The following is a 27,123-nucleotide window of genomic DNA, read 5'->3' on the forward strand; positions in this document are numbered from 1 at the left end:
TGCATTATGCAAGTTGATAGGAATTATGCGTTACGCAATTTTACGGAGCCATTTGTGGCCACCACGTGTTATTGAGAACTGCTGTGCATAATGCAAGCTTAAACTCTGTCTGACGGAGATCGAGAAAATGTTTCAGAGGCTAAGAGTGTTGCATGACGGTAGTTTGTCTGAAAGGGCAAAGAACACAGAAAACTGACCTTAGCGGCTGGTAAGAGAAGATACTAGCTTCTGGAGGAGGCTGAGGACTCTCCCAAGACAGCGTGCAGCCCTGTCCTTTGGTTTCACTAGCGATTGGTGATAGAAGTCAAGGAGTGGGATACCGGGGTGGCAGGGAAAGGGGAACCCAGGGAACGCTATGTGTAGGACCTCCACTCTGGAGTTCTAATGCTTATTCTCCTCACTACCTGGTCTTGGGTGACCATGGGGAAGGTGTAGCTTGGGTGACCATGGGGAAGGTGTAGCTTGGGTGACCATGGGGAAGGTGTAGCTTGGGTGACCATGGGGAAGGTGTAGCTTGGGTGACCATGGGGAAGGTGTAGCTTGGAATAGGCAGACCCCCATCTACCCACCCCCCAGAGTGAAAGAAAGGTCCGGGGGGAAAGCTTAAGGGTGCTCACATGGGGACCAACCACCGAAGCTTGCACAACGTCTGCTTTCCCAAACTGTGGCTGTTCTGTAGAAAGGTTTCACATCCGACTTGAGTTCACCAAAGACATGAATGTGTCCATGGGGACCTTCACTCCAGGGCCTCGTTTAAAACAGAATCTGAGACTTCCTCCTTTGTGAGCATTTACTGCAGAAGGATATGCTACCCCTTCCATATTTAACACATGCACACGCAGAATTGCTAAACCATAAAGTAAGCTCAAAGACGCTCCGTGTGAGGACAACAAAGACCAGACCTTACAAAATGATAACCAGGAGTTTATAACTCATAACCCCATGCACGTTATATTAAAAGTGGAACGCTTTTTGAACTGCAACCTTTACATTCCGATCCAATAGTTCTTTCAGCTTTGAAATATCCACAATCTGAATTTTTATAGGGATTATTTTTATTATAGTAAAGCAATTAAATCTCCATATTGAAGGATGTAAACCTTTTAAGGCCCTTCTCAGAATATCAAAAGAAAAGGAGACTTATATTTAACAGGTGTGACAACCCAATGCAGGACATTTCATTGAACAAGAGCTTGACATTATCCAGTAACAAATACTTAAATTAATCCAAAACATCTTTTGGATAAAAGGGATTTCAGAAAGAATTAAGTTGACCACAAAACTTTATATAGGAAGAAGACCATTTCATACAAAATACTTAAAAAATACTAATTCTTATGAAGTGCATCAAGGCGTGTTTTATAAAACCTTTCTTTTAAGTGATACATGGTTAACTTAATTACAATTACCGGATTTCATATTTGTCCTGCAGCACAGATAGTGAATGTATCTTCATCACTTGGTTTCTATTGGCCTCTCGGATTGTCAATTGGCTTCAATTGGTTTGGCTAGTTGACACAGATTTCCTACTATTTTGACCTTGAGTATGGACCATACTGCAGGAAATGCTGCTAGCAGTAGGGTGCGATTAGATTAGATTACACAATAGGAAGAACTTTCTAATTACAAACTATAAGATGCTATCAGTTGGAGAACATGGTGTCCTAAGGTCAACGCAGAACTCTGGGATTCTGGGGTTCTGAGATTTTTCCAAGTGAATGACCTCGATTTTTTGAGTATGCTAAGAATGTCCTTCTTGCCTTTTAATAAATTTTCTCTCTCTCTCTGTGCGTGGTGTCTTTTGGGGAACGGAAGAAGAGTAGTAGAGGAGAACTGGACGTGACCTTGTTTCAAATATTGTGGTTTTTCTGAACCCATGATTTCAGTTTCAACAGTGGTAACTTGGATTATTGAGGTCATGTTCTTTCTACTATTAAGAGCGGTTCTTTATTCTTTAAATATGTTCTCTTGTCCATTAGCACACATAGCACTATTTCCAGCACTGTTCCGTAGCATAATATCTAGTGCCAGTGACGTGACTGAGAAACTTCACTAGTGTATCATAGTTTATAAAGCAGAGTCATTGCCCAGTGGACTGCTGATCTCATTGAACAGGTTGAGAATCTATTTACTTTAAAGCACTCTCTTTACTGTGAGGGGTCCCCTGTGGTGAGTTTTGAAAACTGTGGCTAAGAGGAAGATTTCAAAATACAGTGAGGTTTCTTGGATCTGGAATTTTTGGAGAATAGCTAGAAAGAAAAGGAACCAAAATAAACAATTGACAGTTAAGGAGAGAGGCAAGTAGGACATTATTTAAGACCACATAAACGGCAGTATTGTGACTACTATGGTAGCAATGAGCAATGGAAAAGAATCTATCGATTTTGCAAACGACAGTTCTAGCACAGATGATACAAATTGACCCGACCCTCTAAATGTGCACCTTTTAACATGCATTCCATTCTTTGTATAGGTCTTTAAGAAAATGATGCATTCTTGTCAGAAGCTTATTCTGTTTTCACTGCTTATTTTTATTGGTATCTTCTCTTGGCCCCCGAAGGAGAGGTGTCCTGCATCTCATCTACCATGATGTGTGTGTTTGTTCAGGAAATTTCCTAAAAACAGATTTATAGTTTCATGAAAGTTACCCATTTAAAAAAGAAACACTTCCTTGGAGAGTCTGTAACGGCAGATTGTCAAATTAATGAGTCCGTTTTGGCATCTTTAGGGTTAAAGATCCTCTCAGAATCTATAGGTCCTGGGGAAGGCAGTTTTAAAACTCAGCTGCTTAGACCCATTTTTTTCCTCCAGCAAACAGGAAATGGAGCCCTGAAGGCTTTTTTTTTTTTTTTTTTTTTTAAACTGGAAAGTGTGTGGGGAGGGGGCATACTCATGATGCCCACTTACAACCCTGAGCCTGACCCAGACTTGGGGGTCTCTGTGTGTTTTTTCTTCTCTCTCTTTTTTCTATTATTTTGGCAGACTTTTTGGAATGTCTGGGAGCTAAGGGCTTTGCTTCATGGAGCAGAATTCTGCAGCAAGAAAAAGAGAAAGTTATAGACTAAACCACAGAAATGTAAACACGTCTGCAGCTAAAATAACTCTACTTTCATTGAAAACACTCCTCCTTCACAATCAGACTTCTGTGTGCTATGGTCAATAAAACGGCATGTTAATAGCGACCAATTAATAGATTATGTTGCCCGGCCTTAAAAGTTGAGGGAGTTTTAATTATTATTTTTCAAATTAAAGGAGTGCTTATTCCCTCCCTTCCCTTGGGGTGGGGGGGACTTCGCTTTCTTTCTGGCTGTTTGCTGAAATTCTTGGCTGTTAAAGTTTGGCGAGGGAGGGACATGAGTAGTTTTCACTCGGTCGGTCGGAAAGGGGCGAGGGAGCGAGAGGACGCTCTGGGATGGGTTCGTAGCGATCACGCAGGGACGGTCGCGACAGCCCCCGTGGGACCTGCGTGAGTGAGGAGCGGCAGCCCTCAGGTAAGCGCGATTTTGAGGTCAGGGTCGCTGATAAACTAGAACATCTGGAGGGTCCCAGCACAGTGCCCCCGAGACCGAGGCCCAGGAGCAGAACCTCGCGGCTCCCCCTCTTGGAAGCTGTATTTTGCGGACACGGTTCTCACGGGGGCTGCTGTCCCCGCGTCCGCGCGTCAGGCCGGGGCGGCTCGTGCCCAGGCGTCCTCGCACCGTCCCGCGCCGCGCGGCCGCCGGCAGGTCCCCGCGCTCGGCTCTGGCTCCCGGGGCGCGCACGCAGCGACTCCGGGTCCCCCGAAGTCGGCGGACCTTGGCACCGCGTCTCTCCGTCCTCAGTCTGAGGGCGACGTCTTCGCTGTGCCGAGCATCCAAGGCAGTCAGTGGTTATTTTAAACTTCTACGGCAGCAACCCGTTCTTTTATTATTCTCATGTCTGTCGTGGCTGAGGCTGGGGGAAAATGCTGCTGCTCACCAAAAGCGACCCCGAGTTTCGAGGCGCAGGCACGTCCGCGGCTCTCCCCGCACCGCGCCCGCGTCCTCTCGAGTCCCCTCCTGGAGGCGCGTCCCGGGTTCCTCTCCTGCGGGGCCGGGCTCGGCGCGCACGTCGTCCCAGGCTCCGCGGGAGCAGCTGCTCCTCCTCCTCCTCCTCCTCCTCCTCCTCGTCCTCCTCGTCCTCCTCCCGCTCCGCCCGCCAGCCGCCGGCTCCGTCCCAAACCCGGCAGCGCAGGACCTGCCCGCGCCGCCGGGCTCCCCGCCCGCGCACACCCACGCGCGCGCACCCACGCGCACTCGGACACTCGCGCCCCCGCGCCCCGCCCCCGGCGCGCACCCCCCGGATCGCGGGTCGCGCGTCGGGGCGGCCTCCCTGCTCGGCGATTGGCGGGAGCCGGAGCCTCCCCGAGGCCGGCGCCCACACCATGGGCTGAGCCCGTCGGCGCCCCGGGAGTCAGTGCGGCCCGGCTCGGCGCGCACCGCCAGGCACGCGCTCGGGCACACGCGGGCGCGGACACGCGCGGACACGCACGTGCGGGACACGCCCTCCCCGACGGCGGCGCTCGCCTCCGGTAAGTCCGGCGGCCCCGCGCTCTGCCCGGCTCCCGCTCAGGCGGCCGCGAGGACGCGGCGGGGTGGCCGGCCCTTCCGACGGCGCGGGGACAGGTGGGGTGTGCGACGCCGGGAAGGAAGGCTCGCTGCTGCCGGGGACCCGGAGGGCGCGCGGGGTCGGGGCCGGATGGAGAGGAGCAGGCACCCCGAAACCGGCGGGGGCTCATCTGGGTACCGAGCCGAAGCCTACTCGTTCTTGTCTGGACTGGGAGCAGATGGGGCGTTAGAGACGGCTCTTGGCTGAATGCAGGGACCAGGTGCGGACGGGGCTGTCACCCAGGGTCGTGCTTGCATGCGTGGACTCCCGCTCCGACGGCGGCCGGGAAGCCCGGGCTCTGTGTCTTCCTGCACCCGCTCTCTGACTCTATGTTTTCACGTTCTGACACCTCAGAGCGCAGCTGTTAGGTTTCCGTGCTTACAGTTTGCCACCTTAACTGGGGTGCTCGGCATGTTTAAAAATGTAACCTGTAATTCTTTTTTTTTAACCAGCTAGCCTTGGTATCTAAAATACGTCATCCATTTGCCGCTATTATATATTGATAGGTGTTTTGCAAAAAGGACTGTGGGGAGTTATTTTTAGTATTTTTAAGCATAAACTTACATACTATTATTAATAGCAGACCGGACTGCCTAATAAAATGGATATACAATTTTAATGCAGATGTGGACTTAATACAACTCTTCGTTGATACAAGGATAATTTCGTTTACCCTTCAAAAGACCGTATTCATATGGGCCACAGATTTCACCCTGCCGTGTTTCTGTAGTTTCTGTAGTTCAAAAAACTTTCAATGTGAGTATAAAAAGCCCTGTATTTTTCCCTGGGTGACATAACATAGACTTTATTTTTCATCGGAACCACTTTTGAGTATTTTCAGTTCTCTCCAAGTAGTTTAGAGCCCTTGACCGACCTCAGCTCCCCATCACCTTATCACCAGAGAACTGTCACATTCCTGGAGTTAACCCTTGCTCTGCGGGCATCAGCTTGGGTCAGCTCCTTCATCAGTGGGAAGACCAGGCAACAGAAGTTATGTAAAAATCTAACCAGAAAAATTACTTCACTGGGTGTTAAATTATGAATGAGCTAATCATACCGCTGAAATTACAAATCTAGTGGAAACGGGATGAGCTATGCAAACTTGTGGCTAATATGTAAAGTTTTATAATTCTAAAGAAAGGTTTTATGAGTGCTACCCTCATCACCCATGCTGTTTGCGGTTTGGTAATTCTAGCTTCCATTCAAGTCAATGACTTCTGGAAATTACACTAAACGGGCGAATGGGCATCATAGCTTTTGATTTATATGTTGAAGAATATGTAATTCCAGCACCACTTAAAATTACAGTTTCTCCCCTTTCCTAACACTTTGTCATTACTTCATTTTATTTTTTAAAATTTCAGGACAGAATTGTGATACATTATTCTACATGTGTCTGTTATTTCCTGATAAGTGCTTGGGGATTTAATCTGAGATTCCTCCTTTAGCTAACATTTTGAAAATCAGAATTTACCATTTGAATGGACTATGGGGTTATGTTTGTACCTGTGTATAAAAAGATCCCCCCCCCATGTTTTCTTTTGGCGCTAAAGAAAAATCTTTTTGAATTTCTATCTTATAAAATCAGGTGTTTTATTTGTGGTGAGGGCTAAGACCCCAGTGGAATGTCAGATATATAGGTAAGAAGTTAAGCATCTCTGAAAAAAAAAATGATTTTTAACTTAGGTACTGTTCAAAAATATTGTATGTATACTGTGCATGTGTGGAATAGATCATGTGTCATGTTGTAGGTAAATAAATACTAGAAAACTTTCCATTTTTTTCTCTAAAATTAGTATTAGCTCTGATTTTTTTTCTGATTAGTTATGCTTACACAACAAGAACATGAAATAATAAAAGGGGAATTTATTTCTTCCCAACACAGAGGCGCCATCATTTCTTAATGCTTTTCCTACTCGCTGGTGGAAAAGGATAGAAGGTCAGCCTCTGTCATATGATACATGGTGCTGGGGAGACATTGTCAGGTTGAATAAATGTCAGTGCTGCGTGCTATTTCATAGAACTCCATTCAGGAGGTGTTGACATAGAGACACCTGCATGTGTCTAATGAGACTCATAGAGCCTGGGAAGCAAGATGCGGTCAAGGTAACTTAAGTCACCATGAGCAAAATCCCAGCCTTTTGATGCTTCTCCATTTAGGGTGGGAGTTGATCTCTCTAAATGCAGGTAAAGAGACGAAGAGGTCATCTCCTGACTTCATCACCCTTTGCTTCCCAGGCAAGCTTTTCCAATGAGGAGGAGAGTAGGAAAGGGGCTCTGTTTTCTTTCCCTTTTGCTTGTAAGGATTCCTCGACTTTGCAGGGGGATGAGTGGGGTTGGGTGGGAGTGGGGGGAGGCGCTGGGGAATATAATCCTTCGAGATACAGCTTTTAATTTATGATCTACACCTTGAATTTGAAACAATATTAAAAACTCTGGAGAGGCATTGGTAAGAAAAACAAGCTGACGCAATAGGAGTATTCAAGTATTTTGGACACAATTTCAGGCAATTTGGAGAGCTGGTTACAGCAGTGTGAGCTGGAGGGCTGGGCAGACTTAGTGGCACTGCCGTATTTGGTGATCGTTTACACACAAGGTCTACCAGCCATCCCTCCGTATTGTTGGTGCTCACAATGGCCTTCTCCGTGGTGCTTCTTTGCACTTCCAGGTGGCTTATTAGCAGTCAGTTAATTAGTTATGTGTTTTGCGTTGTCAATATACACCTCATGTGAATTGATTCAAAGCTGGTCTATGTCTATAGATAAACAACAGGAGTTTCCGATGATTGGACTAGCCTCTGAACCAGTGTTCCAGGGAGGAATTTCTCTTTCAATTTTACCTTTTATTTGTAACATTTTGGTACTTAAAGGAGAGAGGATTCAATGTTTCATGTTTGTAACATTGCAAATCTAGAGAAGGTAGTGAAGGCAGGCGATCTAAAATTACTTTGCTAAATTTAAGTGTAAGTAAAATGTAGACGACACTAAGAAATTAAAGGGTGTGTCTAAGAATGGTCTAAGTTTTAGATTTAAACTAACTTTTAAGTTCTTCTATTTTTATAGTGACATGTCATAATCTCGAAGACCCTGATTGTGTATGAGAAATAGTAATTTGACAATGAAAGTAAGGGGTTCAGTTACCTTGAGTTCGTGTATGTTCAAAAGTATGTGCAAAGTTAGTTTAGTTATGTGACTTTTTTTCTATGCACGTGAAGCTTGAAATATCCTTGAAGTGTGTAAAATAAGCTATTTGAATTAAAATATAGCAGTTTTTTTTTTATTATACTCTTAAAGAACTGAATGTCAGATCTGATCTAGGACAAATCGCTAGCATGTCTAAACCTTTTTAAAAACGAGATCTGTGGCTCCTTCCTTTTGATTTTGGATTGTTGTGAGAATGAGATCTTCATACACACTGGTGTCTCATATGGGATTCCTTTTAGGAATAATATTATTTCCATAATTATTCCCACTGGAAGGGGGAGAAAAGCATCTCTCCAATGAATAGGAAAGAAAACAGGCTCATGTGTGGTGACATTTTTTAATAGCAGGAAACTCTAATTTTCACTTAGTTAAGGGATTGGTAAAAGCTCCCAAATCTTAATTTAAAAGCGAAGATGTGTGTTTGCTTCTCAGTCTGGGTGCAGGAGAGCAAGGGAGGGAAGGCCTGTTCGGCGATGTACTGTCATTGCCATATTTCTGTTAAGTGATTCCCCACTCCTGGTAGAGAGATTCATTTTCTCTGTGATGGAGCAGAAGTGTAGGTTATGGATTCTTGGGGCTTAGTAACTTAGTGAAAGTTGCAAAGGAAAAGAAATACTGAATTGGAGTGTTCCAGGCAGGGAAGTGTGTGTAACCATGTTGGGTGTAGTCATAAACTGCTTGGTGGAGAATGGGTTCGCTGGTGGTGTTCACCTTGCTGTCTGAATGAAGATGGTCATCCGATCCTGTGCTCTTTGGAACAATAGGAGAAACCCAAGGTCTTACCATATCTGTTAATGACCCATTGCCTTAACAGAATAAATTCACTGGACTTGACCATGGAGAAAGTGCTGTTGCCTCTTCTATGCTCCCTGAGGCTGGGAATTCTGCTTGAGGCCAGAATGAATGAGGCTCTCAGGCGTCTGAGAGAAGAATGGGAGATGTCTTCGTTGTGGGAGGGGGCGGGGACCCTTATGGCGCTGTCTGGGAAGGCAAAACTTTGGACCCCAGGAGGGGACAAGGTGAACTTCGAGATCCTTGCATGGGCTTACATAGACCTAAGCTGAGCGGAATTAGTAACGTAAGTACGTGCTAGTAAAACGAAATGTTTGGAAACACAAGCCACTGACACTTACCATGTCAACATAAAACTTTTAAATGAAATGTATCAGAAAGCTGAAGTTTCTTTTATGAGGAAGTGAGAGAAAAACATGAAGAAAAGAAGCTGACTGCTAGCTCGGGAACATTCTAAGAAGATCTCATGCTTCAAATGCTTTCTCATTAAAATTATATCCAACCTCGCAAAGCTGATGTGTGCCTGCTGCCAGATTTACAAATCTGGGTCTCTAATTGCACAAAATTTAAACTTGTCTTGTGCAAGGCTTGCTCTTTTCGCAGTGCAAGATTCAGCGGCAAGATGACAGAATAAGCAAAAGTGGAGGAAAATTTGCCTCTTCAGTATCGAAAAGTACTTTCTAGTCTCTTTGGCCCTGGCGGTAAAATTTACTTCACGACAGAGTTCTAAAATAGAAATAATGACAATAAAGATCAGATACCAGGGAATATCGTGGGTCTTTCCTGGAGAAGGCATGTTAAGTCAGCATATTACCAATATTTACTCCAAGTTCTGAAACCTCCCAAAAGGCCCTACTGTGAGGGCAGTGGAGGAGATGATCGAGTGTTGCTTCAAGTTTCAAATCGAGAGGCTCTCATAGCCAAAACTGTCGGTTCTGAGGTGGCTTACCCTTGTAGCTCATGACAAAATTTGATTTGTTTTTGCAGTTTTCTAATACTTCTAAACACAGGTGGTTAAACAGAGTGCCTCACAAGTACAGTTTCTCCCAGTTACTCCATACTAAAATTGTAAAACCAGAGGTAAGTCGATAAAATCAACCCAGGGGCGTCTGGGTGTCCCAGTTGGCTCAGCATCCAACTCTTGGTTTCGGCTTGGGTCATGATCTCAGGGTCAAGGGATCGAGCCCCATGTCAGGCTCTGTGCTCAGTGGGGAGTCTTTGTGAGATTCTTTCTCCCTCTTCTCTGCACCCCCAACTCGTGTGAGCTTTCTCTCTCTCAAATAGATACATAAATCTTTAAAATAAAAAAAATTAAAATCATCCCATAAGTATGTAACCCCACAGTAAGCTATCAGGAGGCAGAGAAAGGGATACATTCCTATGTATATTATCAACACCTTTATAAATAATTAGCTTCAACATTTTTTTTTTTTTTGCAAAAATGAAGCATCCAATCATGTTAGATTTTCTTCATTAATTTTAAGCAACCTGGGGACACATTTCCCAGTCAAAACTTCTGGATCACCTATTGCATGAGAGCACTGGCCACAGAGAGACTTGGGGAACATGGGTTGATCTGAGACTACGAAGGCACTGGAAATGTCTGGAGATTGGAAGAGCAGCTGTAAATATGAGGGAAAGCCTGAAAATTATAGCACGGAGCTTACCTATCTACTTGTCTGACTCCCAGAATTAGTGATCCACTTGAATTATTCTTTTTTTTTTTTTAAGATTTTATTTATCTTTCAGAGAGCGGGTAGGAGAGAGAGGTAGAGAGATAGAGCACAAGCAGGGGGAGCAGCAGGCTCTCCACAGAGCAGGGACCCCGATGCGGGACTTGATCCCAGAACCCTGGGATTATGACCTGAGCTGAAGGCAGATGCTTAGCTGACTGAGCCACCCAGTCGCCCCGTCTTTTTATCAACTGATCGTATTGACAATGTGGAAACAAAACTCTAGCCCTTTCCACTCCACGTAGCTAATACATATTCACTCGGAAAACAGGGTCTTGGGGTAAATGTCTGCAGGTGGAAGTTGATGCAAGAGAAGAAGCACGCCCAGGAATGCTGGGAATGCCGATGGGCAACCCTGGTCTGTGTTCAGATCTGATCCAGGCTGTGAAGGCTCAGGACTCCAGCGGAAGAGAGGCATTCAGGGTCACGGAAAGGCAAGTGCAGGGAGAGAGACTAGAGCGTGCAGACGGTATCCGGGAATGGCACCCTGCCTCTTAGACTGTCATGCTGTTGCCTGATCTTCTACTCAAGACGCCTCGCAGGGAGGGCACGGTGGGGAAGCCTCAGGTTACACCTTGAGGAAGATGAAATACGGAAAGGGAATAAGAGGGGAGTGAAGCCATGTGCCACGGGGTTTAAAGAGGGGGGAAGTCACGTGCCACGGGATCTAGAGTGGTGACTTCATATGCTAACAAAAGTGGCTCTAGAGTCACCGGCTCAGACCAGGCTGGTGTGACGGCGAGCCACGGCCCCCTCTGTGACGGAAGGAGTGGCCCCTGTGAGGTTTCTGTGTCAAGGGCTCTGACGTGCTATTTGGGGGTGATGGCAAAGACCATACAAGACAAGAGAAGAAAGGTGAGCTTCTTATCCCATGACCCAGACCCTGATCTCGTAAGGACTGAGAGGAGAACTTCATTTTTAGTCTCCGCATCAGGAGTGCACGGGTGAGCCTTTGGCGGGATGGCCCAGCTTCAGCGCGTGGCCCCCACTGCCTGCCTGCCGGACATCTGCGTTCTCACCTGCTGTCTCCACTCTGACCCTTGTTTCTCTTTGGCTCTACCTATAGTATTTATTGTGCATCGACTTCTGAATTCTTAAAAGCCTTGTTATATTGCATATATCCTTGTAGATCACTTTAAATCTTTTTTTTTTTTTTTTAAACAGGGTAGAGTATGAATAAAATAGCCCATCTTACAAAAATCGTGCAAAGAATGATCTAAACCACACCATAGGAAGATCAGAGAGGTCGGAGATGCTTCCGGAAGGACGAGGCATTGGAGCTGTGCAGTCCCATCTAGGTGGTGTGTGTGTAGGGGCGGGTGGGGGTGCTAGTAGGTGCTTGGAGCATGGAGCATTGGGAGTGTCTGGGTCATGTAGCACAAGAACTACCCAGCCCTCCCGGCGTTGGGAGCACCAGTGTAGACACTTACTTTAGTATCCCAAGTGTGAAGTCAAAATGTAGGGAATGAAATGATCTGGCAACAGGGAAGGGAGAGTGTGGTTTGGAAGATTGTAACCGACGGTGTCCACACCCGATGGTGCAGGCCAGGGGCGTGTGTTGTCGCGGTCACCCTCACCCTCAGCCTCAGCACGGCTCTTGGAAGGAGGGGCCCTTATTGTGTCCATTTTCTAGAAGAGCAGAGTGAGGTTTGGGAGTGCAGAGGCCGGAGTTACGCAGAGGGTAAGAACTCGCAGAATGGAGTTCGGAACCTAGGCAGGGGCTCTGCTGTCCAGAATTTCGTCGGTCAGAGCAGGGGGCCGCCTCCTGGAAGTGACAAGAAGGGAGCAGGTGGCAGAGAGGCAGAGGCAAGTGGAAGGTGGAGACAGCAGCGCTGGATGGAGAAAAGAGCGCGCGTCTCCTGGTTAGTCTTACGTTTTCCAGTAGCCGTAGTGAAATTATCAGTAGCCAGTTTTTAAATTTTCCAGTGGCTACATTAGAAAGAAAAACCAGTTAAATTAATTTTAATAATTGATTTCATGTAATACAACATGTCCAACACGGTATCATTTCAGTGGAATGCCTGTAACTATTGGCGAGGCTTTTTGTATTATTATGTTTTACGTTAAATCTTCCAATTCCAGTGTGGCGTTTGGACTCACAACACATCTCAGTCTGGACCCACCGTATTTCAAGGGTTCAACGGTCACATGTGGCTGGTGACTGCTGTATTATGACGCAGGGCAGGTTCAGAATCTTCGGCTAGGCATTCATATTTAACATAATCAGTAACATGAAACCCATCCTATAACTGGATCACAGGAGGAGAATGTTGTGACTTGGTGTCTCCTTTGGATCTCATCCAGAGTATCACTGTGGAGCCAGATAAGATAGCAATAAAAAAATGGGAGGCTAGCATGACATATTTAGTACTAAATTTGCAGTTTTCTAATTGGAGGGAAGACGTATATATAATTTCCTGTTGACTCACTACATACTTTTAAAGAGCAAAATAAATACTTTCAGGCAGAAGCTTCGCATGCCTGGTAACGCATAGTGCTGCTTTTATTGGAATCACGCTCTGACAACTTCATGAGTAAAAATCTTACTCGCATGTTCCCTGTTTAAAGATAACTCCAGGATGATGACATATTTATTGCCTGGCATATGGACAGTTTCTTGAGAATAATGCAATTTTTCATTCGGAAGAATAGTATTCTTCTTCTTCTTCTTCTTTTTTTAAGTTTTTATTTATTTGTTTGGCTGAGACACAGCCAGAGAGAGAACATAAGCAGGGAGAGTGGGTGAGGGAGAAGCAGGCTTCCTGCTGAGCAGAGACACCCCCCCCAATGTGGTGAGGTACCGGGCTTGATCCCTGGGCCCTGGGATCATGACCTGAGCTGAAGGCAGACAGCTAATGACGGAGCCGCCCAGGCGCTCAGAAGAATAGCATTCTTGAGGTGCTGTTATCCTTGCAAAAGAAAGAACATCTGTGAAGTGGACCGCCATAGGGTTAACTTTCAAGAGCCCGTGTTCACACAGCATCTCCTAAGAAGGCCTGTCCCTCTTTAGGTAACACGCAAGTTTATGGCAAAGTCTAAGTCAGTCGTGTCGTTCATATGCTACTTGGTATTATCAACGTGCTATGTGTGATGTGTCTTTGAATAACTTAGCTCTTTACCATATGCATGCTTTAGAGTTCAGATTTAATTTTTATGCAAAGTAAAAAAAAAAAAAAACTCACTGTAGGTTCTTACTCATTCACATTTCCCTGAATAAGAAATTTGTTTTCAGCGCTTGTGCCTGGTCTGCCGCAAACTCCTCGTCTGTGTTCCCTTATAAATGGTTTGCTCTCATTATCACCAGTGCGTGACAAGGGAATTTCCCTGTCCTTGTTCTGCTGGGTTGTTCCCAGTGGGCAATGCTTACTGTAAGGAAACAAACAAAAAAACCCCAAAAGTGTGTTAAGTAAAATGCATGTGGCTTTTCTCCCCTCTAAATCCCTATATCAAATTTAACACCTCATTTGTACAGTTATTGGCAGCCGAACACAAGAGACAAAGGATACTGGGATTTATTTAAAAAAAAAAAAAAAAAACCCAAAACTTCAGAACTAACGAACAGGGCTGTGTGTTCTCGTCTATGCCGTGGCCCATCTCTGGTGGCTGGAATGCTTCCCAGGAAGGCCATGGAGGGACAACCCAAAAAGCAAGAATACCTTTATAAATATAGGAATATAAATATGTAAATACGTAAATATCTTGCGTGCAGTTGTCTCCCCTGTTTTCAAATGTGGGTAACAAAAGCAGTCTTTTTAAAAGATTTTATTTATTTATTTGACAGACAGAGATCACAAGTAGGCAGAGAAGCAGGCAGAGAGAGGGGGTGGGAAGCAGGCTCCCTGCTGAGCAGAGAGCCCGATGCAGGGCTCGATTCCAGGACCCAGAGATCATGACCTGATTAACCCACTGAGCCACCCAGGCACCCCACAAAAGCAGTTTTGCAGTCAAATCCTGTTCTGTTCACCACAGAGCCTGGGCCACCACGTGAGTTCCTTCCAGAGGTAAACTGAAGTTCTATTCTGGGGCCACTGCCTGTGCACCCGATGCCGTGGGCTGCGTTCTGCCTCCCGGTTTCCTGCGGGAGTACGCGTTTAATTTAAGGTCCAAATTCTATTTGAGAAGTCTGAAGCACATTAAATCTTCTTCAGTAATTCGCCTGGGGTTCCGCGCCGTGAACATGTGTAAATATGAGAATGTACGAGGCTAGGGGGCTCTACAGAGCGTGGGTGCGAGACCACGTTGATGTAAGCCACGTGTGCTTGGAGTCTTGGAGGAAAATCCATGTCACTGCTGGCAACCAGAACTTGAGGCTGGCCGGGCAGTTCGCAAGGGAAGGCTTGTGTTCAGTCACTTCTGCACTGGGTCCTTGCCCCTTCACCTGGGAGGACCTCGGAGACAATGTGCTGAAGGCAGGACTGTCATGTGACGGAGGGGACAGAAAGCCAGCGGGTTTGCTCCCCCTGTCCCAAATGCTTTCCCCACCGGCTTCCCAGGTTGGGTGTTTGCAGGTGTGAAATGGCCAACGTGGGCTCCTGGAAGCTGCGATCTTTAGTTAGACTTGGGTTAATAATGACAACCGTAGAATTTTTCCTCTGGGCCGAACAGCTTTCGTATGCTCTGGGGTGATGGGGGAGGGTTCAGCGACATGACAAGTAGCACCTCGTAGAGCTACCTTGTCAAGGGTTCGGGGTATCACTAAGTGCCTCCCTCTTCCTGCGGACCCCTGGGCGGCCCCCTGTCCCCCTCAGCACCACAGTCTCCTATCTATCTCTCCATGTGGGGCGGGTTTCCTTAAGCCTGTGAACTGTGTCGGTGTAGACGAGAGTGCCAGGGACATTTCACCTGCCGTGGGCACGCACAGGGGCTCAAAGAAACAAGTCGGCGAGTCTAATGAAATCAGGCTGCAGATCTGAAGCAATTTTGGAAAACCCTACTGCGCTTTCTGTCCTCTGTCTGGTTTTCATGGAAATTTGTGTCTGGGAATGAGAGGGAATCGGAGTGGATTTGCTAGAGGCAGGTGCCTGCGTTCTTTGGCTTTGGCCATTAGGAGGCAGGTCCGGGGACCTCTTTGGTGGGGGAGGAACCCCGAGGACTTAGGAGATTTGATGAGCAGCGCGCAGTCTTTATAAGACAATGGGGGGATTTTCGCAGACTTCCTGAGTTTTTGAAAATTATTCTTAAGTCCGCCTTTGTCTGGGATTTTTAGGACAGAAAACACATCCCACTTACTGTGTGTGTTCCACAAATTACACTTTGAGCTTGTCGCTGTGTTATTTCTAGAGCGGGCGATGCTAATGCACGTAACTTCAGAGACGAGGAGTACAACGACTCCATCTCTTTGTTCCACAAGATCCTGGCCAGTTCAGGTCGGGGGGACGTGCCGCAGCATCATGGCTGGCCCTGTTGGAAATACAGGCTATGTCCTGAGACGTGGGGAATGAATTCTGGTCCAGTCTAGATTAAAGAAGTAGTGGAAATGAGAATCAGAATTCGTTATGTTTGCACTGGCAAGGGAAGCAAGCCTGAACACTAGTTTTTAGTCTTTGCTCCAAGCAAGTGAATAAGAATTGCATATCATGTATTTGAGAACGTTAAATGCATGCTTCTCTTTCGGAATAAGCAAGATTCGTAACAGACTGAGGCAAGGCAAAGACTGCTGCCTTGGATACTTAATACGGAATGAAAAGATGTCCTGAGAAATCTTCAGTTGGTATATACGTAAAACCTAGGATGAGGTTTTTGAGTAAGGACCCGCATCGGCTTCATTTGTCTCAGATCATTAGCTCTTTATTTCTACGCTTTTTCATTTTTCGGTTTCTCTTTGGTTTTGTTTCTTGTGCTCGACACCCACTGGATTCTAAAGCAAGACGTGATGTGTGTGGGAGCTCTTGGTAAAAGAGCATGTCAGGGATAGCACTGCCCTTATAGGAATAGTGATGGGGACATCCTGAGCAGATGGGACTCAGTGTGGACAGCACTTACTTGTCACTGAGGCTTTGGCGCTAAACCCCTTGGGAGAAGAAGCGATGTCTTGTGATGCAGGTACCCATAGGCTTACGCTGGTGTTTTCAACTTTTTTCCCTGACCAGTCCGCTGCAGACGGAGTCTTTTCAGACATTTTCCCCCTACTCCTCCTTTCTCTCACGCACGAATCTACCATCCCAGACGCTCTGTGTATGTGTTTTGGAATTTTACGTTATACGTGTAGATGTCTACCTGCCTTCGGGTATAATCTGTACTTTCTGCATGAAAAGAGTGATCCTCCGAGGACTGATTTTAGCCTCCTTGGGAATACACAATGCCCGGGCTTAGCTTTAAAAAAGCTTCTGTTTAAGGAAACAAAAGTGGAGATGCAATGTGGGGGGGGGGGGCTGGGGGGCAGGAAAAGAAAAAATGAAAGAAGATGGGATCGGGAGGGAGACAAACCATAGAAGACTCAATCCCCAAAAACAGACTGAGGGTTGCTGGGGGGGAGGGGGCGGGAGAGGGGGGTGGGGATATAGACACTGGGGAGGGTGTGTGCTATGGTGAGTGCTGTGAAGTGTGTAAACCTGGCGATTCACAGACCTGTACCCCTGGGGATAAAAATACATTATATGTTTATTAAAAATAATAAATTAAAAAAAGAAAAGAAGAAAACAAAGGGCGGGGCGCCTGGGTGGCTCCGTGGGTCCAGAAGTCAGGATTGCAGCACACAGGGATGGAGCCCCGCATCAGGCCTGGCCGGCTGCCTGCTGGGCTGGAAGGCAGGGAGCCTGCTTCTCCCTCTCCTGCTCCCCCTGCTTGTGTTCCCTCTTTCACTGTCTCTGTCTCTCTCTGTGTCAAATAAATAAATAAATAAAATCTTTAAAGGAAAAGAAAGGAAAGGAGAAGAGAGGGCATCTGCCCCAGAGCGCGGCCTGAAAACAAGGATAAAGCGAAAGGCAGTTGACCCTCCCTTTGTGTTGCTCGAAGGGCTCCATCAAACCTGCCGGGAGCACACGCTCTTGCTGCATGCGGAAAGGTGGTAGGATTCTTCTCAGACGTGGGGTGGGTGAGATCAGAGGGACGGCTGAAACACCCACCCACGCTTCCCACACAAGCAGCCAGGGCCACTCCCGGGGTAGCCCCTGGCAAGCCGGCCTTTCCTTCTGCATCTGGGCGGGAGCAGCCCTCTGGCTTCTGCACACGGCCCTTTCCTGCCCCCTTGGACGGCCGTATAAATGCGGGTCGTGTTGCCGATCTGGTGCAGCTGGATCACATTGACGCTCAAGTTCCCCCTTCAGTAAAAATGGAAATATATTAAAAAATAAACAACCAAAAAAGACACGCTGGGTTGAAACCCAAAATCAATCAGCAGAGAAAAACACTTGGGCCGGTGTCAAGAGAAACAAAACTACGCCAGCACAAATTTTTATGAAAATGATCATTGAATAGTATTTCCATGAAAAGGCAACTGACTCAGAGACGGAGGGTGAGTGTCCCGTGAGGCAGACCAGAGTCGGAAGTGCCCGCCCACGCCCGGGGCTGACAGAGGCGCAAGCAGAGTTACTAGAAGCGACCCAGCCATCCCGAAAATAGGAAAAAAGTACATGAGGGAAAAGCCAGATTCTTAGGAAGGGAGAGAAATGTGTGTTGTGAAACCAGCACAGCTCCGGAAGATTCTAGCGCTGCATTTGAGTCTCTTCTGCCCAGGAGCAGCCCCACAAGTAACCCTCTTGTTCTCCTGGGGAGCACACCGTCCCTGATCTTCTAGAAGGGCCCGCTGAGAGATGTGACTGGGACGAAGGCAGGCACACGGATGAAGTCGCTTACTTAGGCTTACCTCCAGCTCGTGGCAGAGGAAGAGTTAACGGCATTTTCTGCTGGTACGCTTCCTTCTGGAACATCACGGGGAAGCTTGCTTCTGTCCAGGCAGGAGATCCCAGGGGTAATGCGAGCATCTCCCCACTGCCCCGCAGGACCCCGAGGCTCCCTCCGCCCCACCCCTGGCCCTGTCTGTGCCCGGGATTTGGAATGCGAAAGGTACGTTGGCGTGGATTCTTTCTGTCTTTGTTGTCTGTGTTTTAAGAGGTGTTTAAGTCCAAGCAAGCAACCAACTAGTTAGGACAGCTTGCTTTCCTGAAACTTTCCCCTGTTCTTCTTTCCAAGTGGGCTCTTTTTAATGTCCTAGAGACAGACGTGAGTTTGAATCAGCGGTGACCCACAGTCAGAGTTTTGACCATGAGCGCCAGGATGACCGAAGGCTATGTCATGGTCACGAGGAGCCCAGATTTGGAAGTTGATGAATGCCTGCCCTTCAAAATCACACAAAATACCTCTTCACACTATGACTCCACACACAGGGGATGCCATAGTAGTAAAATCGGTACCTGGGTGGTTTTGTTTTCTTTTTTTGGTAATAAAGTCATGTTAGACGATATGCTAGCATGTGCCTGCACCCTTACTTACGTGACACGTGTCTACATTGTCAACTAGCTCTCCCACCTTCCACGACTGTAGCTCACACTGACTTGACTGTGCTCCCCCTGGGGAATATCTTCCAACTTAGTCCCTGGGACTTTTGACTACGAAACGGCCCCCCAGCTTAGAAAATGTTGATGATCCTACTGAACCGGGGTCAGTGAGGACACCAAGCCCATTCACCTCTGTATCCAGAAAGAGAAAATATCCTAAAGTTTCATTTCCTAAGTCATCTCAGACTCATTCCCTTGTTTGGCTCTGTTTTATTCAATATGATTCCTGTGTGGCATTTTCCCTCCCCCAATCTTTTAATTAGATGTGAGCTCTTACATATAGATGTAAGATAATATTACATATTAATTATGTATATTATTACATGTATAATGTATATATATATAATGTTAATGTAATTAATATTGCATATACATGTATATAATATTACATAGGTTGTGTGTATATATATATAACATGATATTATAATACATATACACAATAATTCTGTATTGTGAACAACTGTGTGACCAGAGCCTAGAGAGAACTTTAAACTGTCTCTTCCTAAACCGCATGCACAGAAGTCTGAGGAGGACCTGGGTTGTACTGAATTTTACTCTCCTGCTGACTACTCAGGTAGAAAAAGACTGCTCTATGCTGATCTCCTTATAAGGATTTCCAGAGACTGAGGCACCTACTGTCTGTGTATGGGAAGGCTCCAGGATACTAAGAAACCACACCTAAATACCAGCCCTCACAAGATAAGTGGGACTTCTGAAAAGTGTTTTTATCCTGGAAAGTCGAAATCTTTAAGAAAATAAGATTTCTTTAAGAAATCTTTCTTAAAGAATCTTTAAGAAAATAAGATTTAAGAAAATAAGACTAATGAATCATTGAACATTACATCAAACACTAATGATACATGTTGGCTAATTGAATTTAAATTTAAAAAAAGAAAAAAAAAGATTTTTGAAAGCAAAGATGTCTCCCCATTTTGTTCTGTGCTGTAATAAATGGAAGTTTCTTTTAAAGGGACACTTCTCCTCCGTAGGAATATTGTCACGTTGACTTGAGGAGAGAAAGAGACCCTACTAACAGGAGCCATATTTTTCCCTGGCAAAGAAGCCAACCGCAGTCCCTGATTTTTCTTTCTCTTCCTGCCTTGGCCCTGGTTCAGGCTGGCCTATCTGACTCCATGCTGGATTCAGGGATGCCACCCAGAAAGGGGAGAGTATGGCTGGAGACACTTGGGGGGAAATGTTCAAACCCACTAACATTATTGAAAGGGACGGCGTGTGGTCACACCACTTCCCAGCGACCCCCCCCCCTTCCAAAACCCTAGCTGGAGTGTTTTCTGCAGGCACTCAGCTGTGGGTCCCCCCCTCAAAGGGATGAGGTTTGTTACCCTGGCCCCATCGCCAGCCCCCACAGGCTCCTGCCCTTTGTTCTTTTCTCAGATTTGCTTGAAAACTCTCTGAACACATGGAATTTAGACCAACACCCAGTTTAATTATTCTTTATGTTGACCAAGAATGGTCCTGGGGGAGTCTTCAAAGCATCTGGCCACCCCAAATGTGGCAACACTCACTGATACATTGTGACTGAGTAGAACCTTCGTTAAACCTTTTGAGTTTTGTTCTTGTGGTGTGGGATATTTCAGGAGAGGACTGGATTGAATGGGTCCTTTCGTTCTTCAGAACACCTAGTTTCTTAGTGGGGCGTCAAGACCTCCACTTGCCTCTTAAATAAAAGGACCAGGGGCTCCTGTGCTGTTGGCTGTGGCCTGTGTCAAGCTTAGGAGAGGAAAGAAGTGGGTCCTCACTCTGTCCCCCTGTGCACCTGCCTTTTCCCTGTCTGAGGGTGAGGTTCGTGGAGGGCGTGGGGGCTCCCTGGGTATGTCTAGAAATATGTTTTTGTTCCTCCACTTGGGGTTTTAGTCCTGAGACTGCTAATTAAACCATCCCATAAGTCTTCCATTATAGGTAGTAAAACCCAATTTTAGATTTCCTGCTTGGGCCAGTGTTCCGCTTGATCGCTACAAGGTTGGCGAGGGGCTGGACCCAGGGAGCAGACTGCTCAAATCAGGCCTTTTTCTCACGTGTTTGGGGTTTGGTTGGAATTCCCTGATGGCTTTTATCTTAAGTTTCAAAAACTGCTCTAGATGACTACTTGAAATGCTGCAGCTTGGTTCTTTTTAGTGGACAGCTTTGACGCAAGGAATCCAAGAGGGGCTTTGGGGAGAGAGAGGGCATCAGGTGTTCAGAAGGAGGGAGGCAACCGGACCGTGCCACGTTGCTGAGAACACGAGACTCTTTCCCCTGCCAGTGGTCTGAAACTCAGCCCCTACCTCATGCTGCAACCTTCTTAGGAAACCGCCTGTCTGTTCCAGAAGGCTCTTAGAACGTGTTCTTCCTTCCCACCCCTCTGTCTCCAGGGCTCCGGCATCTTCCACCAGGGGCGCTGAATGGTTCCCTGGGTAGAAAGGGAGGGATTGGGGCTGTGTTTGGGACTTCCTCCCAATCCCAAATCTAGGTGCTGCCTTTTTGACCCTCTGACTTGGAAAGGTGAATTAATTTAATTTAATTTAATTAATTTATTTTTGGAAAGGTGAATTTAGAAGGCCTGTGTGTGCAACAAAATCACAAGGATATTTTGGGTCTGAGGCAGCCGAATGTGGTTACCTGCGAAGGAAAGATGAAACCTGTGGACTGTTCTCCCCCATGGGCCCCCCCACCCCTCCGCTGGAGACTTGGCAGGCAGTAGAGCACCCTGGGTAAAGGCTGGGGACATGTGTGTGTGTTTATTGGTCGCAGGAGGGTGCGTGTGAGCTAATATCTATAGGAACCGTGTACTAAAATGTTTAAAGCTTTCAGGAGGTATGTCTGGGCATTTTGGAACTTGAGAGGGTGGTATCTGTAATACTTTGTTCATTGTGAAAATATTAGAACATACACATAAATGAAAATATTTAAATCTTTCCACACTCAGACATTATGGCTACTGACAATGGTGCATTTACTTCTAGAATAATGGTGATTCTTTTATATATACTCTTTTTCCAGGAGTAGATCATATCACATAGGAAGTTTATATAACCTGTTTTTTTTTTCCACTTGAAAACATGTTGTAAATATCTGTCCATGTCAATAAATAGGTTTAATGAAATACCTTCTTTCTGCCACATTATTTTAAGACTGTTCAGGATTCCACTGTAGGGTCCTATATTGGGATGGATTTAACCAGTCTTCTCCGTTGAGTATTTACCCTAATTTCCATTTTTGTTATTATAATCCCAGAGTCCTCTGTCTTGACTGGAAAACACAGATGCCCCTGCCCCATCACAGACCAATTAAATCAGACTCTCTTGGGGGTGAGGCCTAGAGGTCGGTATTCTCACCTGTCTTTAGGGCTGGAAATCATGGTTGCAAACCACACTGCACAGTTTTCTGAAGAGCAGGATACATTCTTGGAAGTGGACATGTGTGGTCAGAGTTTGAATCTTCGTCTTTTGCTATACACTGCCAACCTGTCGTTCAGAAGCTTTTTCTTTTTCAACAAATTCACACTTTAAGCTCTAAGGCTTCTGGAAAGCGAAGGATGAAAGGAACTTGCACGTGGACTTGGGGACGAGATTTGTGCAGTACCAAATAAGCACACAGAGCTGTTTGGCTTTTGCTGAGTTTTTTTGGTATTGTGACATGACCTAAATAAACAAATGACCATGAAGAAGAAAATCATGAAGAAGAATGTATTTGGGGCTGGTTTCTCCCCATGGAGTTTTGGTCAGACCACAGAGCAGACTCCACAGCCCTGGCCAGGAGCAAGGGACCGTGCTACAGGGCCAAGCTTTATGCCTCTCTGGGCTCTTAACCGTTCTGCAGAGATCTCCCACACCACAGCCGCCAGGTGTCAGGTTTCTTCACTCTGGAGGTCCTCTGTGCCTTTGATAACTTTTTACTTTAGTTGCTATTGTTTTTTTCAAAGTAATAACAGATGCATCAAGGTAAGTAACATTTCTGGGCTTATCGTGGAAAAAAATGCTCATTCTCTGCTCTCCACCTTCTTCTGTCATTTACCTCCATATTTCTAAGTCCTGGGTTTATTATAATATCTAATAGTATTATAATTAGGATATTATCCATTTTCTATGAAGGGCGATGGACTTGAATTCCCTCCCCTCCCTCCATCCTCTGTTCCTACATCCTTCCAGAGTAGTTAAGCAAAAATGTCAGTCAGATTAATGTTCACTTCGAACGTTACTGTAACTGTATAAATGGAAGACGGGACCACGTGATGTGCTGCGATTACATTTTGTCTTTTCCCAGATTTCACAACTGGCACTTGAGTGTTGTCTACGTTTCTCTAGGTACTTGTCGAGTACCTTCTGCAGGGTTGGCATCTCCTCCCCGGGTTGGAGGACACACGGGGCCACCTGCAGAGGGAAGGGAAGAGGAGGACCCTTGGGGGAGCTGGGCTGGCGAGCTCGGGCGACCTGGCTGCTTCCAGGCACACTGTTGCCCTGGGTCTTCATTCACTGTGAAGTCCAGGAAGATAAAGAATTGGAGATGGTTTTTATGCTGACCAGCCAACAGAAGCTGGTGGTTGAGCAGAACGGTCTTCATTTAGATCCTCCTTAGAATAGACCATCACTGGTAGGACGAGCTTCGCCCGGGTCACAGATGTGTCTCCTGTTGTGCAGCTTTCCACAGCATCTTTCCCTCCGTGGCTCATTTAGGGCTTTTACGACTTAAAAGTCCATGATTCCTGTCTGTAAACCATCATGGGTATTTTTCTCTTCCCTCTCTGATCCTTTGTCTTATTATCTGATTAGTATCATGAATACACACTTGCTTCCTTCTAAGTAGGGAGGGTACCCAGACAGTGACCACCCGTCGCTCCAAACACGGGGCCCCCATCATCTGGATGGGATACTTTCCCCCTTGAGGCGGTTGGACCTGGAGAGGAACTCTGGATGACATCTTACGCCACGGCAGCTGTGGCCAAGGTGGGAGATCAGATATTGGATGGGCTTACGGGAGCCAAAGTACGTTCCTCCCTTGATGATCCCCTCGAAAATGAAAGGAAGTTTCCCTCAGGTTTGTATATTTCCAATTTCATCTGCTTCTCACTCACAGGTGCTTCATTCCTTGGCTTGAGCAAATACCTTCAGGGGAAGGGAACCAGATGTCTCCTTAAAAAAAAAAAATAAATAAATAAATAGAATGATTTAGCTCAAGGAGACTTTTATTCAACCAGAATTGATTGTAAAAGCCAATAAATACCCCTTCCCAGTGGAGTCAAACTCTTTTGCTGGAAGCCCGTGCACTCTTGCCCTGTCCTATCCCACCAACCCCATTGTTCCCAGACACCCACTCCCATTGGAGACCAGTGTGAAAACCAGCCGGCCTATTCTGTCCATTTCTTGTCTGAGAAAATAGTCACCTGCCAAAGTCCAATATTTCAGGACCTGTGATTGGCACAGGGGGAGACTCTCTCCCAATAGCTCCTACCCCATTTCTCATTCCAACCTGAGTCACGCGCGGGTCGACCCATTTGCACACACGTGGTCATAGTCCGAGGGAATTGCTCTCACGTGACCCCAAACACGTGCCGCTCGGTTATCAGCTTTGCGGTCAACATGACTTAAACAGGGAAAGATTACTGCAAAGTGGTTGGTCATCACATTGTATTTTAAACTCAATAATTATGCTTTGCAAATATCACGTTCAATGCTTTTGCAACGGTTTCTGAACTTGGGAAATGAGAACTTTTTTTTCCCCCCATAAGGGAAGACAGGCCTGTGAAGTTTCCTCATGATTTTTTTTCATATATGTAGTTTGTTACTATTTATTTATCCGTATATTTACTCTATTTTTTTTTGCTAGCTCAGCATAGGTTCTTTTTTCTTAATTTTTAAATTTTTACTTATTTTTTTCTTTTTTTAAAGTATGGTGCATTTTTTATAATTGACGAACCAATATCAATACATTATTATCAATTCGAATCCATAGCTTATGTTAGAGCGCACTCTGTGTTGTCTGTTCTGTGGGTCGCGACAAATGTGTAATGCCATAGATACGTCAGGGAAGTATCCTACTGGGCAGTTTCACTGCCCTAAAAATCCTCTGCGCCACACTGGCTCATCCCTCCCTTCCTTCCCCCAAGCCCACAGCCAACACCAGCCTTGTTACTATCCCCATGGTTTTGCCTTTTCCAGAATGTCACAGAGCTGGGATCGCACAGCAGGCAGCCTTCCCACATGGCTTCTTTCACTTAGTACTAGGCATTAAAGTTCCTGCGTATCTCTCTGTGGTTGGAGAGCTCCCTTCTTTTCACGGCCAAATAATATTCCGTTGCATGGATGCCTGCAGCTTGCCTATCCCTTCCCCTGTTGAAGGGTATCTTGGTTGCTTCCAGTTGTCTTCAGCTGTTATCTTTGTGATGTTTGTCATAGTTGAAATGACATATCAGAGGGAAGGATACAGCCTCTAGGTGAAATGTTATGGGATTGTAATCAAAATTGAGATTCTAATAATGGCACATCAGTATGCATTGAAGCAAAGGGATCTGATTATTTTTGGTACAAGTGTTGCAGATTTCCCCTAGGTCTGTATCATTTTAGATCTTTGCTCAGTAGTGAATTTGATCTCTGTGATTTGATCCCCACATCACTCTGTGTATACAGGCGTTCTCCCCAATCACTGTGTTTGAAAGCTGGACCTCATGGTGTGTCTGGCTGGAGAGGTAGATTGTTGTCTACATGAGATCCTTAGACCCTAGTGTAGAAGCTTCTCCTCGGCATTCTTAATGCTTGTATTGTCTCCCCACATAGTCCCGGGGGGGGATCACCCCCTCCCTAAATGGTTCTTTCCATCTTGGTCTCATCCCCTTTGTCGGCAGGAGCTTCCTTCGACGGACTCAGAGGGCGTCTGTCATTGTGTCTACTTTTACGTCCTATGTTAAACCCAGGAAGGCATCTGTTTTTGCTCTTGACTGGTATGATGAACACCTACCATAGGGCCGGGTTCCTAGAAATCTTTCAATGAATATTTATCCAATAATTTCAAAACTGAAACGAATGGATGAACATTTGATTGGCCTTCATGGATTCCAAATGCGTATTTCCTTCCACACCTCTCTTTGCAGACAAAGTACAACTGATTTTTTTAAACCTCATTTTATACAATATGTTTTTTGAGCAGTCATATATTGATTTTATTTTTCAGGGACACTTTTTTTTTTTTTCCTATCTGTGTTCTTCTTGGAAAGCCATGACCAGAATAGTCCCTGAGAAATCTGGGACCATTACGTTTTGTGATCTGGGCTCAATGCTTCCTTTGACTGTGTTCGCTTCATGGCAGTCCCATTACACTGCCCTTGAAAACACGCCTGTGTTTTCTTGGCATCGACTTCTGCCCAGTCAAGCCCCTGTCGTTCAGTATATAGGGCAGCTCTTAAAAATTCAAGACAAAGAAAATAATCCGAGACTTCAAATTGTATCTTCTAGAATTAAAGAAGTTGCAGATAATATTTTTAAAAACATTTTATTTGTTTATTTGACAGAGAGACAGCAAGAGAGGGAACACAAGCAGGGAGAGTGGGAGAGGGAGAAGCAGGCTTCCACTGAGCAGAGAGCCCGATGTGGGGCTCGATCCCAGGATTCTCAGATTACGACTTGAGCCAAAGACAGATGCTTAACAACTGAGCTGCCCAGGCATCCCACATAATATATTTTTTAAAATTCATATTATATTTTTTCATGTCCTAATAGGATTTTTTTTAAGTATATGCCATGTATTTTCATTAAGTTAACTTTCAGTGATTTGGGTATAGGAATACTCTAATTTCTGGCGTAGTCATGTTTGGAAATGTTAACTTTTAAAAAAAATTTAGTACAGTTGACACCTAATAATAATTTGTAAATGGAACAAATAAACCTTCTAAAATGATTTGACCTTAGCAGTGCATGAGGCAGAAAAGTGAGAAGACAAAAAGAACTAAATAAACAAAATCTTAAACAAACCTGTGACAAGACACCAAACCTATAACGATGGAATCCTGTACAACAGCAACTATGGGAAGGCACATTATAATGATTATTTTTATTGTGGCAAAAAGCACGTAACACCAAACGGACCATCCTAACCCTTTTGAAGTGGATGCTTCAGTCGTGTCAAGCAGACCTCCAGAACGTTTCTGTCTGGCAAGTCTGAAACTCCCTCCCGGCCGAACAAGAGCTCGGCCCTCCGCTGCCTCCGGGTCGCCCCCGTGTACCTTCTGGCCGCTCCTGTCGGTGGAATCGTACCGCGTTTGTTCTTACGCGACGGTCTTGTTTC

At 45.7% G+C, this 27,123-nt stretch overlaps 1 protein-coding gene across 4 annotated transcripts in view; it reads left to right on the top strand.

Annotated features, from left to right (window-relative positions):
• Nucleotides 1-3,364: 3,364 nt before the first annotated feature.
• ERG (ETS transcription factor ERG) overlaps nucleotides 3,365-27,123 on the top strand; it is a 241,056-nt gene continuing 217,297 nt past the window's right edge. For 2 of the 4 annotated variants that reach the window (XM_004762165.3, XM_013061285.2), the window contains exon 1: nucleotides 4,197-4,549. The gene's annotated coding sequence lies outside the window, so the exon portion shown is untranslated. Of the gene's footprint in view, nucleotides 3,492-4,196; nucleotides 4,550-17,876; nucleotides 18,359-27,123 lie in introns of those variants that run through there. The other 2 variants (XM_004762164.3, XM_004762166.3) reach the window with 2 other exon arrangements.

Source organism: Mustela putorius, unplaced genomic scaffold (assembly GCF_011764305.1).
Source record: "Mustela putorius furo isolate JIRA1106 unplaced genomic scaffold, ASM1176430v1.1 tig00000765_pilon_pilon_pilon, whole genome shotgun sequence".
NCBI lineage: Eukaryota > Metazoa > Chordata > Mammalia > Carnivora > Mustelidae > Mustela > Mustela putorius.